Source organism: Phyllobates terribilis, unplaced genomic scaffold (assembly GCF_046119375.1).
Source record: "Phyllobates terribilis strain yellow unplaced genomic scaffold, ASM4611937v1 Scaffold_1__5_contigs__length_1240528914, whole genome shotgun sequence".
NCBI classification, from domain to species: domain Eukaryota; kingdom Metazoa; phylum Chordata; class Amphibia; order Anura; family Dendrobatidae; genus Phyllobates; species Phyllobates terribilis.
In genome coordinates, this window is record NW_027362761.1 from 490,648,077 (window position 1) to 490,662,295 (window position 14,219).

The window sequence follows — 14,219 nt, forward strand, 5'->3', positions numbered from 1 at the left end:
TTGAAGCAGAAACCATCCAAAACCTGACAAATTCAATGGACGAGAGAGTTCAGAAGCTCCTTTCGAACAAGGGGTCCTATGTGCAAATGTAACATCACCTAGAATAAAGTTTTGAGTTGAAAACTGTTTGATTTCAGTGTGTAATAACCTGCTAATGCTTATAATTTCAAAAATGACCATTTTTTTGTTCTTTATTAAAATGAAAAGGTTGAAAACTCTGCTGTGCATAATAATTTGGAACATGCATTTTGAGTGCATTTTGAGTGTTTTATTTTTTAAAAAATATACTGTTATCATAGGCAGTTTGTACAAAAACCTTTCAGTTGTACTCTAATAGTTATTTGACTGGAAAATTACAATGACTGCAATTCATATAGGTAATTTGGGAAAATCTGAGAAAATATTATTTGCATAATAATTTGGAACACAGTGTATTAACCCGCAGATCCTGTCACGTTGTACATGCAGGCCGATCTGAGGACAGTACGGTATAGCGAAGATGCTGAGCAGAATGACAGGATTGTTGGGAAAGATTCAGTATATGGGAAGAGTCAGACGGCCGCGTAAGTCGGACGAGGATCGCAACGCAATGCCTTGACTGGACGCGGGCCGGCTCTCTATGCAGCTCGGTCGGGAGAGCTGACATACAGTTTCGGCATTGCGTTAAGATCCTTGTCCGAGTTATATGACCGTCTGACTCTTCCCTAACTTGTATTTTATTCACTGAAATCATTGGTGTTTGTATAAATGAGTCCAGGGGGCGGTCCTACTAGTGATTGACAGCTATCTCTTCATGCACAGTCATCTGAATAGGACCGCCCCCTGGACTCCTATGTATACAAACACTGGGGATTACATTGAATAAAGTATAAATTTTGCTAATATTACAAAAATGTTTATCTGTCTGATCAGCCCCTCCAGCTCGCTTAACACCCTGCACTATAGAGCAGATACCATTATAACGTGACGGGTTCCCTTTAATGGAAAGTGACAAAATACAAGTGCCCACTGAGTTTGCCTGGTCCCCATCAGACATCTTGTATTGATATCACATTATAGTTTCATCTGAGTAACTGCCATTTAAGCAATTCCCTGATACACTGATCAAGAACAGTTTGATAGAGCAACAGGTCAGAATGCCAACACTATATTACAGCTGCAGCCTCATCTACCCGGCCTACTGTGCTCGCTATCCCCCCAGGACTTCACTGCAGTCATCACCCCCTATCAGCTAATCACGTGCCCTTGTCAGGTCAGCTTCCCTCTTCAAAGATGGCGGCCACGGCTTCCTGTGTGGGAGGGGTTGTAATCTTCCAGGAAGAGAAGTGGCACTGTGTTGTGTATAGGAGGAAGCTGCGAGCGGTGTGTGAATGGAGGGAAAAATAAAAGTGGAGCTGCAACTTATACCTCCCATATCCTGGTAAGTGATCTGACGAGTGGGGGCGCTATCCTGTACAGCTGGCACGGAGGGTCCTTACATGACTGCCTGGGCTCTGTACATTCAATGCATTGTTGCCTCCATCTGTAAAGATGTCCAGACTTGTCCCTGCTCCACACCTGTAATGTCAGGGATAAATGACAGCTTATGTCAAGTGCTGGAACTTTTCAGAAACTACAACTCCCAGCATGCTGCAGGTATCAGGGTTTGCTGGGACTTGTAGTTTCCCAACCATATACATTATATTATTACTAATTATATAGTGCGCGGCTGCACTGCACTCAGAACTATTACATCCTAGGACAGTGTTCACATGTGGCAGCAGTTGTATCGCAGAAACGTTCCCATTCACCTAAATGGAGCTTTCAGAAATCCTTGCTCAGATATAACCTCATTCAGAATGAGATGAATGTTTTGTTGCAGAAATTTCTGCAACAAATCTTTAGTGTGTGAATTGTTTCCATGGAGGCTTTGTATCATGCAGGGTGTTTGGGCTCATGCCAATCCCTGTGCAGGGACCGTCCTCGGGTCTCCGACCAGAACGCAGAACCTTATAGGTGGATATGAGGCCGGCGACCTGTGAAAAGTCCGTGATCGGACCGAGTTTTATGGACAACTGTATGAGCTCTTTGTCTTGTGCTTTTTAAAGGGTGTAGGTCACCCCCAGAGCTCAAATAATCCATTAATATGGGGGACTTAGCCCCTATAAATATTATTCTCTTAGTTTAGATTTCACTTAGTGTGTTTATATAAAAAAACAAACAATTTATTACAAATGTAAATGAGGGGTCCTCAGCTCACTGTTCCTCCTCCTCTAGTTCGCACCTCTGGAGTGTCAGTGTGTGCAGGGCTGAGGATTCATCCAGGTACAGTAGCACTGTCAATCATTATAACGGGAGCAGGATAGCAATTGAGGAGGCTGAACAGTGCACTGAGCCCTTGGTCACACCACAGTTGCACCAAGGTTCCCTGAATTACATATCCAATAAAACAGTTTTTATTTAAAACAAAAGAAGTAAAATCTCTACAATTATAATTTGTTTAGGGGCTAAGTCCCTAATATGATTGTATAGCAGTCCTATTTGCATTTTGGAGGTGACAGGCTCCCTTTAAAGCGATTGTCTGGTCCAAATCGATAAGTCTGCAGTCACTCTGTGTGACTGTAGACTTAGGAATCCACCCAGCGCATGCACTGTGCACTGCCAGGATTCGCCGGTTTCTGAGCCGGGACCGGAATGTATGTATGAGTTAGGGCTCTTTCACACGTCAGCATTTCTGGTACGTATGGTGACAGTTTCCACACTTACCGGAGACACTGACACACGTAGACCCACTCAAATGAATGGGTCTGCACACATGTCAGTGTGTTTGCACGGACCGTGTGTCCGTGTGCTCCACACACTGACATGTCCGTTTTTTTGCGGATGCACGGTCCGCAAAATTTACCAAGCTGAACACACACAGATGACATCCATGTGTCATCAGTGTGACACGTACCAGCACCTGGGAATCAGTGTTCAGTTAGTGCTGTTCCCAAGCGCCGGGTGTTGAATGCTGCCCTCATCTTTGTCCCCTGCTCATACTATGATCAGGACGAGCAAGGGGCAATGTTGGGAGTGATGGTTCCACCAACATAATTGAAACCAGATTGTGGTTTGATAAAACGGTGTAATTACAGAAGACGGAGGAGACGTGAGATCTGCTCATTGTGCAACTCTCTGTGTAACAATACGAAAAAATCCAAGTGAATGGGACATGACGCAATGCTAAGCGCACTGGTAGAATAGTACACGTTGTGCAGTACCACCCAATGTAAACTATGAGGAGGCCCATTCACACAGCTGATGGGCGGGAAATGCCTGGGGTCAGACCCCACCCATCTAATACTGGATAGGACATCCGTATTGGCAGCCCCTTTAACTAGTAAGATGTGCAAGCGGATCGCAGTTACCTGTTTCAGTGAGATAGTCAAGCAATTCTATGTATTGCTATCCATAAGATCCCTTGGCTAGCATAAGCCAGGAGAAAGTAAAGGGTTAAAAAACTTCTTTGAAGGAGTTGTCCATCACTCCGATATTGATGGTATAGCCTTAAGTTATCAATGTCAAACTTGTGGGCGCCTGACATCTGACCACCCCACTGATCAGCTGATTCCAGCTCCTTCTGCAGACAGATGCACAGCGCCATACCCTGTGCAGTGGCCGTTCTCGGTACTGCAGCTGTGCTCCCATCTACTTCATTAGGAGCTGAGCTGCAGTACCCAATCACATCTACCAGGTTTGATTACTGAAGGTATGCTTTATCATTGTTTGACTTTTGTAACCATTGAAAAAAAAATTGCAAAAAGATGCAATTTTTTTTTACACTATTCCCAGTGATCTTCCATTAATGCTAAATCAATGATTTTTCTTGCTACACTTTGATCTGTATGGACGGTTTTGGGTTATTCTTATTATTAATGGATTTACGACTCGCTCATGAGCCTTTTCCAGTAAAGACTTAATATAGACATTTAACTGAAAAATATAGATTTACCATCAAGATTTCAACTTAAAAAGGACGTATCGGCAGTGCTCAGCCGGTTTTAAAAGTAGAAACAAGAGGATCATTGACATATTTTATAAATGATAGAATATTTGCTTTGATTTTCCTGGACATTTGAAAATAGAAACATACAAACCATCAGAAGAAAAAAATAATCCAGCCATGTTTTTCACAAGTAAATGTTACAGGGGTTGTCTGGGTTTTTTACTGCAGACATGTGAATCCTCACATCACACACATTGCATGCTTTCAGGATTCTCTGGTCCTTGCGCCAGGAGTAAGCAGTCATGTGACCGCAAGTATGCTCTATGCATACTCCCAGACACATTCCGACTAGACTGTGCGGCCTCACTCAATACAAGTGAAGTGAGCGAGGCTGCGCACGTCTAGTCGGAATGTGGCCGGAAGTATGCATTATTGCAGTCACATGACCTTCCCTGTCTCAGACTTTCCCATTACTTAGATAGGAGATGACAGTTGGTACTGATGAGATTCTATGTAGACCAAAGAGATAGAGAAAGAGCTCCTCCCTCCTATCTAGACAGAATCTCCTCAGTACAGCGTGTCATCTGTCTAAGTAATGGGAAAGTCTGTCTTCACTGAATACAGATTTTATATCAGAATTGAGAATTTTGATAATTCTGGCAGAGAAAGAAGCAGATTCCTCTGATAAAATGTATTACAAAGTTGCTTATTTTTACATATACTATTGATTTATTTAATAACAATTGAAATGACGTGACCTTTTTGTGACCACATAACATATTTCTTAGAGTTGGTGTGAAGTGATTCACTCGTCCTATTCCATCGGCCATGACAGCGGTCTGTGGCCACTGCACTGTATAGGGAGTACCGCCTCTTACCCGGTGACACACACGGCTCTTTGCTTTGCATTCGCCAGCCTGGCACAACTTCTCATGTACGTAATTCTGCAACGATGCCGCCAGGCCGGCTAATTAAAAGAAAAATGACTCATCCAGGATGGCACATCAATGCGAGCTGTGGCAAGAAGGGTTGCTGTGTCTGTCAGCGTAGTGTCCAGAGGCTGGAGGCACAACCAGGAGACAGGCCAGTACACCAGGAGAAGTGGAGGGGGCCGTAGGAGGGCAACAACCCAGCAGCAGGACCGCTACCTCCGCCTTTGTGCAAGGAGAAACAGGAGGAGCACTGCCAGACCCCTGCAAAATGACCTCCACAAATGTGCATGTGTCTGCACAAACGGTTAGAAACTGACTCCATGAGGGTGGTATGAGGGCCCGACGTCCACAGATGGGGGTTGTGCTCACAGTCCAATACCGTGCAGGACGCTTGGCATTTGCCACAGAACACAAGGATTGGCAAAGTCACCGCTGCCGCCCTGTGCTCTTCACAGATGAAAGCAGGTTCACACTGAGCACATGTGACAGACGTGACAGAGTCTGGAGACTCCATGAAGAGCGATCGGCTGCCTGCAACATCCTTCAGCATGACCGGTTTGACAGTGGGCCAGTAATGGTGTGGGGTGGCATTTCTTTGGAGGACGGCACAGCCCTCCATGTTCTCGCCAGAGGTAGCCTGACTGCCATTAGGTACCGAGATGAGATCCTCAGACCCCTTGTGAGACCATATGCTGGTGCGGTTGGCCCTGGGTTCCTCCTAGTGCAGGACAATGCCAGACCTCATGTGGCTGGAGTGTGTCAGCAGTTCCTGCAATATGAAGGCATTGAAGCTATGGACTGGCCCGCCAGTTCCCCAGACCTGAATCCGATTGAGCACATCTGGGACATCATGTCTCGTTCCATCCACCAACGTCACGTTGCACCACATACTGTCCAGGAGTTGGCGGATGCTTTAGTCCAGGTCTGGGAGGAGATCCCACAGGAGACCATCCGCAGCCTCATCAGGAGCATGCCCAGGCGTTGTAGGGAGGTCATACAGGCACGTGGAGGCCACACACAATAATGAGCGTCATTTTGACTTGTTTTAAGGACATTACATCAAAGTTGGATCAGCCTGTAGTGTGTTTTTCCACTTTAATTTTGGGGGTGCCTCCACATCCAGGCGTCCATTGGTTAATAAATTTGATTTCCATTGATGATTTTTGTGTGATTTTGTTGTCAGCACATTCAACTTTGTACAGAACAAAGTATTCAATGAGAATATTTCATTCATTCAGATCTAGGATGTGTTATTTGAGATATATACATACATATACTCTGTTCCAAATTATTATGCAAATAATATTTTCTCAGATTTTCCCAAATTACCTATATGAATTGCAGTCATTGTAATTTTCCAGTCAAATAACTATTAGAGTACAATTGAAAGGTTTTTGTACAAACTGCCTATGATAACAGTATATTTTTTTAAAAAATAAAACACTCAAAATGCATGTTCCAAATTATTATGCACAGCAGAGTTTTCAACCTTTTCATTTTAATAAAGAACAAAAAAATGGTCATTTTTGAAATTATAAGCATTAGCAGGTTATTACACACTGAAATCAAACAGTTTTCAACTCAAAACTTTATTCTAGGTGATGTTACATTTGCACATAGGACCCCTTGTTCGAAAGGAGCTTCTGAACTCTCTCGTCCATTGAATTTGTCAGGTTTTGGATGGTTTCTGCTTCAATTGTTTTGCATGAGGACAGAATACCCTCCCAGAGCTGTTGCTTAGATGTGAACTGCCTCCCGCCATCATAGACACTCCTTTTGATGATGCTCCAGAGGTTCTCAATGGGGTTGAGGTCAGGGGAGCATGGGTGCCACACCATAAGTTTGTCCCTTTTTATGCCCCTAGCAGCCAGAGATGCAGATGTGTTATGTGCAGCATGGGACGGGGCATTATCATGCATGAAATGATCTCTATGGTCCAGATGGATGGAGTGGAGGATGGCTGGTTGATGGACACCCCATGCAAACACGGCTACGGCGCTAACAAGGAGGAGGTGGAGTAATGTTTTTGGCTGGAATCATGGGGAGAGAGATTGTCGGCCCTTTTAGGATCCCTGAAGGGGTAAAGATGAACTCCATAATGTATGTTGAGTTTCTCAAACAGCACTTCCTTCCATGGTTCAAGAAGAAGAAACGTGCATTCCGCAGCAAGATCATTTTCATGCATAATGCCCCGTCTCATGCTGCACATAACACATCTGCATCTCTGGCTGCTATGGGCATAAAAGGGGACAAACTTATGGTGTGGCACCCATGCTCCCCTGACCTCAACCCCATTGATAACCTCTGGAGCATCATCAAAAGGAGTGTCTATGATGGCGGGAGGCAGTTCACATCTAAGCAACAGCTCTGGGAGGGTATTCTGTCCTCATGCAAAACAATTGAAGCAGAAACCATCCAAAACCTGACAAATTCAATGGACGAGAGAGTTCAGAAGCTCCTTTCGAACAAGGGGTCCTATGTGCAAATGTAACATCACCTAGAATAAAGTTTTGAGTTGAAAACTGTTAGATTTCAGTTTGTAATAACCTGCTAATGCATATAATTTCAAAAATGACCATTTTTTTTTGTTCTTTATTAAAATGAAAAGGTTGAAAACTCTGCTGTGCATAATAATTTGGAACATGCATTTTGAGTGCAGTTTGAGTTTTTTATTTTTTAAAAAATATACTGTTATTATAGGCAGTTTGTACAAAAACCTTTCAGTTGTACTCTAATAGTTATTTGACTGGAAAATTACAATGACTGCAATTCATATAGGTAATTTGGGAAAATCTGAGAAAATATTATTTGCATAATAATTTGGAACACTGTGTGTGTATGTGTATATATCAGTACAGACCAAACGTTTGGACACACCTTCTCATTTAAAGAATTTTCTGTATTTTCATGACTCTGAAAATTGTACATTCACACTGAAGGCATCAAAACTATGAATTAACACATGTGGAATTATATACTTAACAAAAAAGTGTGAAACAACTGAAAATATGTCTTATATTCTAGGTTCGATCAAAGTAGCCACCTTTTTGCTTTGATGACTGCTTTGCACACTCTTGGCATTCTCTTGATGAGCTTCAAGAGGTAGTCACCGGAAATGGTTTTCACTTCACAGGTGTGCTCTGTCAGGTTTAATAAGTGGGATTTCTTGGCTTATAAATGGGGTTGGGACCATCAGTTGTGTTGTGCAGAAGTCTGGTGGATACACAGCTGATAGTCCTACTGAATAGACTGTTAGAATTTGTATTATGGCAAGAATAAAGCAGCTAAGTAAAGAAAAACGAGTGGCCATCATTACTTTAAGAAATTAAGGTCAGTCAGTGTGAAAAATTGGGAAAACTTTGAAAGTGTTCCCAAGTGCAGTTGCAAAAACCATCAAGCGCTACAAAGAAACTGGCTCACATGAGGACCGCCCGAGGAAAGGAAGACCAAGAGTCACCTCTGCTTCTGAGGATAAGTTTATCCGAGTCACCAGCCTCAGAAATCGCAGGTTAACAGCAGCTCAGATTAGAGACCAGGTCAATGCCACACAGAATTCTAGCAGCAGACACATCTCTTCAACAACTGTTAAGAGGAGACTTTGTGCAGCAGGCCTTAATGGTAAAATAGCTGCTAGGAAACCACTGCTAAGGACAGGCAACAAGCAGAAGAGACTTGTTTGGGCTAAAGAACACAAGGAATGGACATTAGACCAGTGGAAATCTGTGCTTTGGTCTGATGAGTCCAAATTTGAGATCTTTGGTTCCAACTACCGTGTCTTTGTGCGACGCAGAAAAGGTGAACGGATGGACTCTACATGCCTGGTTCCCACCCTGAAGCATGGAGGAGGAGGTGTGATGGTGTGGGGGTGCTTTGCTGGTGACACTGTTGGGGATTTATTCAAAATTGAAGGCATACTGAACCAGCATGGCTACCACAGCATCTTGCAGTGGCATGCTATTCCATCCGGTTTGCGTTTAGTTGGACCATAATTTATTTTTCAACAGGACAATGACCCCAGACACACCTCCAGGCTGTGTAAGGGCTATATGACCAAGAAGGAGAGTGATGGGGTGCTACGCCAGATGACCTGGCCTCCACAGTCACCAGACCTGAACCCAACTGAGATGGTTTGGGGTGAGCTGGACCACAGAGTGAAGTCAAAAGGGCCAACAAGTGCTAAGCATCTCTGGGAACTCCTTCAAGATTGTTGGAAGACCATTTCCGGTGACTACCTCTTGAAGCTCATCAAGAGAATGCCAAGAGTGTGCAAAGCCGTCATCAAAGCAAAAGGTGGCTACTTTGAAGAACCTAGAATATAAGACATATTTTCAGTTGTTTCACACTTTTTTGTTAAGTATATAATTCCACATGTGTTAATTCATAGTTTTGATGCCTTCAGTGTGAATGTACAATTTTCATAGTCAGGAAAATACAGAAAAATCTTTAAATGAGAAGGTGTGTCCAAACTTTTGGTCTGTAAAAAATAAAAAAAATAAAAAATAAATAAAATAAATAAATATATATATAATATACATACACAGTGCCTACTAGTAGTGTTCAACCCCCTGCAGATTTAGCTGGTTGACACATGCGGAATTAACTTGGCATTGTGACATTTGTACTGTAGATCAGCCTGGAAGTGGGAAATGCACTTCAGCAAGTTTTTTTTTTTTTTTTTTTTTTTAAACGTTAAAAGTTAATTCAGAGTGTCATTTATTATTCAACCCCTCAAACCACAAGAATTCTGTTTGGTCCCCCTAAAGCAGGGGTCTCAAACTCGGCTGGGTATATGGGCCGCACATGGAAAAAATTTGAATTTGGGGGGCCGCATTCTTTGTTCAATGTGACATTTTTAGTGATACCATTTTTTTTGTATACACCTTTTGAACATTTTTGCCGTGTTTATTTTTTTATGGCTTGGGTCGTTATGGATGTGGCGATAATAAACGTGCACTTTTTTGTGTTTACTTTAGTTTACATATAAAACAGCATTTTTAGTGCCCAATATTTTTTCATGCTTTATTTTATTTTTTATTTTTTTTACAATTTTATTTCCCCCAATTGGCCACATACAGTAATATTGTCTTACAATTAGCATCATATAGTAATAATGGAAAACATCTTGTAGTAATGTTCCCCATCCAAGTCCCCATCTTGTACTAATGTGCCCCATCCAGGTCCCCATCCTGTGGCTATGTGCCCCATCCAGGTCCCCATCCTGTGGCAACGTTCCCCATCCTGGCGCCCATCTTGTACTAATGTGCCTCATCCAGGTCCCCATCTTGGGGCTATGTGCCCCATCCAGGTCCCCATCCTGTGGCAATGTGCCCCATCCAGGTCCCCATCTTGTGGCTATGTGCCCCATCCAGGTCCCCATCTTGTGGCTATGTGCCCCATCCAGGTCCCCATCCTGTGGCTATGTGCCCCATCCAGGTCCCCATCCTGTGGCAATGTGCCCCATCCAGGTCCCCTCTTGTGGCTATGTGCCCCATCCAGGTCCCCATCTTGTGGCTATGTGCCCCATCCAGGTCCCCATCCTGTGGCTATGTGCCCCATCCAGGTCCCCATCCTGTGGCAATGTGCCCCATCCAGGTCCCCTCTTGTGGCTATGTGCCCCATCCAGGTCCCCATCTTGTGGCTATGTGCCCCATCCAGGTCCCCATCCTGTGGCTATGTGCCCCATCCAGGTCCCCATCCTGTGGCTATGTGCCCCATCCAGGTCCCCTCTTGTGGCTATGTGCCCCATCCAGGTCCCCTCTTGTGGCTATGTGCCCCATCCAGGTCCACATCTTGAGGCAATGTGCCCCATCCAGGTCCCCTCTTGTGGCTATGTGCCCCATCCAGGTCCCCTCTTGTGGCTATGTGCCCCATCCAGGTCCCCTCTTGTGGCTATGTGCCCCATCCAGGTCCCCTCTTGTGGCTATGTGCCCCATCCAGGTCCCCTCTTGTGGCTATGTGCCCCATCCAGGTCCCCTCTTGTGGCTATGTGCCCCATCCAGGTCCCCTCTTGTGGCTATGTGCCCCATCCAGGTCCCCATCCTGTGGCTATGTGCCCCATCCAGGTCCCCATCTTGTGGCTATGTGCCCCATCCAGGTCCCCTCTTGTGGCTATGTGCCCCATCCAGGTCCACATCTTGAGGCTATGTGCCCCATCCAGGTCCCCTCTTGTGGCTATGTGCCCCATCCAGGTCCCCTCTTTTGGCTCTGTGCCCCCTGTGCTGTTCTTCACACACATAAAATAGAAAAAAAAAAAGATGATTCTCACCTGTCCTCCGTTCCCTCGGCGGCCTTCCTGCAGATGTGGCCCGCAGGCACCACAGAGTCCGACCCCTTGACGATCCCGACCTGGTCCAGGAGGAGCCGCCGACAGCAGCGCTGCATTGCCGCACAGAGACTGTCTCCCAGCACAGCATTTTCAATGTCAGCCGCCGGCCAATCAGAGGCCAGCAGCTGACATCTGCATATGGCAATGACGTCATACTCGCTGCGCCGACACGCAGATATCAGCTGCTGGCCTCTGATTGGCCAGCGGCTGGCATTGGAAATGCAGTGCTGGGAAACAGTCTCTGTGCGGCAATGCAGCGCTGCTGTCGGCGGCTCCTCCTGGACCAGGTCGGGATCATCAAGAGGTCTGTGCCTGCGGGCCGCATAAAGCAGCCTCAGGGGCCGCATGCGGCCCGCGGGCCGCGTGTTTGAGACCCCTGCCCTAAAGTATTAAGAAGTAGTTCAGGCACCAAGAATAATGAGCTTCACATGTGTGGATTAAAGATCTCTTTTGCCAGCCTTTTCTGACTATTTAAGACCCTCCCCAAACTTGTGAACAGCACTCAGACATGGTCAACATGGGAAAGACAAAGGAGCATTCCAAGGCCATCAGAGACAAGATCGTGGAGGGTCACAAGGCTGGCAAGGGGTACAAAACCCTTTCCAAGGAGTTGGGCCTACCTGTCTCCACTGTTGGGAGCATCATCCGTAAGTGGAAGGCTTATGGAACTACTGTTAGCCTTCCACGGCCTGGACAGCCTTTGAAAGTGTCCTCCCGTGCCGAGGCCAGGCTTGTCCGAAGAGTCAAGGCTAACCCAAGGACAACAAGGAAGGAGCTCCGGGAAGATCTCATGGCAGTGGGGACATTGGTTTCAGTCAATACCATAAGTAACGTACTCCACCGCAATGGTCTCCGTTCCAGACGAGCCTGTATGGTACCTTTTACTTTCAAAGCGTCATGTCAAGGCTCGTCTACAGTTTGCTCATGATCACTTGGAGGACTCTGAGACAGACTGGTTCAAGGTTCTATGGTCTGATGAGACCAAGATCGAGATCTTTGGTGCCAACCACACATGTGACGTTTGGAGACTGGATGGCACTGCATACGACCCCAAGAATACCATCCCTACAGTCAAGCATGGTGGTGGCAGCATCATGCTGTGGGGCTGTTTCTCTGCCAAGGGGCCTGGCCATCTGGTCCGCATCCATGGGAAGATGGATAGCACGGCCTACCTGGAGATTTTGGCCAAGAACCTCCGCTCCTCCATCAAGGATCTTAAGATGGGTCGTAATTTCATCTTCCAACAAGACAACGACCCAAAGCACACAGACAAGAAAACCAAGGCCTGGTTCAAGAGGGAAAAAGTCAAGATGTTGGAGTGGCCTAGTCAGTCTCCTGACCTTAACCCAATTGAAAACTTGTGGAAGGAGCTCAAGAATAAAGTCCACATGAGACACCCAAAGAACCTAGATAACTTGGAGAAGATCTGCATGGAGGAGTGGGCCAAGATAACTCCACAGACCTGTGCCGGCCTGATCAGGTCTTATAAAAGAAGATTATTAGCTGTAATTGCAATCAAGGGTTATTCCACAAAATATTAAACATAGGGGTTGTATAATAATTGACCCACACTTTTATGTTTAAAATTTAATAAAATTCAACTGAGCAACATAACTTTTTGGTTTGTAAGATTTATGCTTCTGTTCATAAAACCTACTCTCATTTGCAGTTTGAAGGCTCTAACTTATTTGCATCTTATCAAACCAGCTAAATCTGCAGGGGGTTGAATACTACTTGTAGGCACTGTGTGTGTGTAATATATATATATATATATATATATATATATATATATATATATATATATATATATATATATATATATATATATATATATATATATATATATATATATATATATTATACACTACTCAAATAGCACATCCTAGATCTGAATGAATGAAATATTCTCATTGAATACTTAGTTCTGTACAAAGTTGAATGTGCTGACAACAAAATCACACAAAAATCATCAATGGAAATCAAATTTATTAACCAATGGAAGCCTGGATTTGGAGTCACCCCCAAAATTAAAGTGGAAAAACGCACTACAGGCTGATCCAACTTTGATGTAATGTCCTTAAAACAAGTCAAAATGAGGCTCAGTATTGTGTGTGGCCTCCACGTGCCTGTATGACCTCCCTTGAACGCCTGGGCATGCTCCTGATGAGGTTGCGGATGGTCTCCTGTGGGATCTCCTCCCAGATCTGGACTAAAGCATCCGCCAACTCCTGGACAGTCTGTGGTGACGTTGGTGGATGGAGCGAGACATGATGTCCCAGATGTGCTCAATTGGATTCAGGTCTTGGGAACGGGTTGGCCAGTCCATAGGTTCAATGCCTTCATCTTGCAGGAACTGCTGACACACTCCAGCCATATGAGGTCTGGCATTGTCCTGCATTAAGAGGAACCCAGGGCCAATGGCACCAGCATATGGTCTCACAAGGGGTCTCAGAATCTCTTCTCGGTACCTAATGGCAGTCAGGCTACCTCTGGCGCGCACATGGAGGGCTGTGTGGCCCTCCAAAGAAATGCCACCCCACACCATTACTGACCCACTGCCAAACCGGTCATGCTGAAGGATGTTGCAGGCAGCAGATCACTCTCCACGGCATCTCCAGACTCTGTCATGTCTGTCACATGGACTCAGTGTGAACCTGCTTTCATCTGTGAAGAGCACAGGGCGCCAGTGGCGACTTTGCCAATCCTGGTGTTCTGTGGCAAATGCCAAGCGTCCTGCACGGTGTTGGGCTGTGAGCACAACCCCCATCTGTGGACGTCGGGCCCTCATACCACCATCATGGAGTCGGTTTGTGCAGACACATGCACATTTGTGGCCTGCTGGAGGTCATTTTGCAGGGCTCTGGCAGTGCTCCTCCTTTTCCTCCTTGCACAAAGGCAGAGGTAGCGGTCCTGCTGCTGAGTTGTTGCCCTCCTACGGCCCCCTCAACGTCTCCTGGTGTACTGGCCTGTCTCCTAGTAGCGCCTCCAGCCTCTG

The 14,219-nt window shown here is 45.3% G+C and overlaps 1 protein-coding gene across 1 annotated transcript in view; it reads left to right on the top strand.

Moving 5' to 3' along the window:
- Positions 1–1,274: 1,274 nt before the first annotated feature.
- The window catches only part of POLK (DNA polymerase kappa), a 100,022-nt gene continuing 87,077 nt past the window's right edge, over positions 1,275–14,219 (top strand). The window contains exon 1 of the mRNA XM_073680036.1: positions 1,275–1,420. The gene's annotated coding sequence lies outside the window, so the exon portion shown is untranslated. The remainder of the gene's footprint in view (positions 1,421–14,219) is intronic.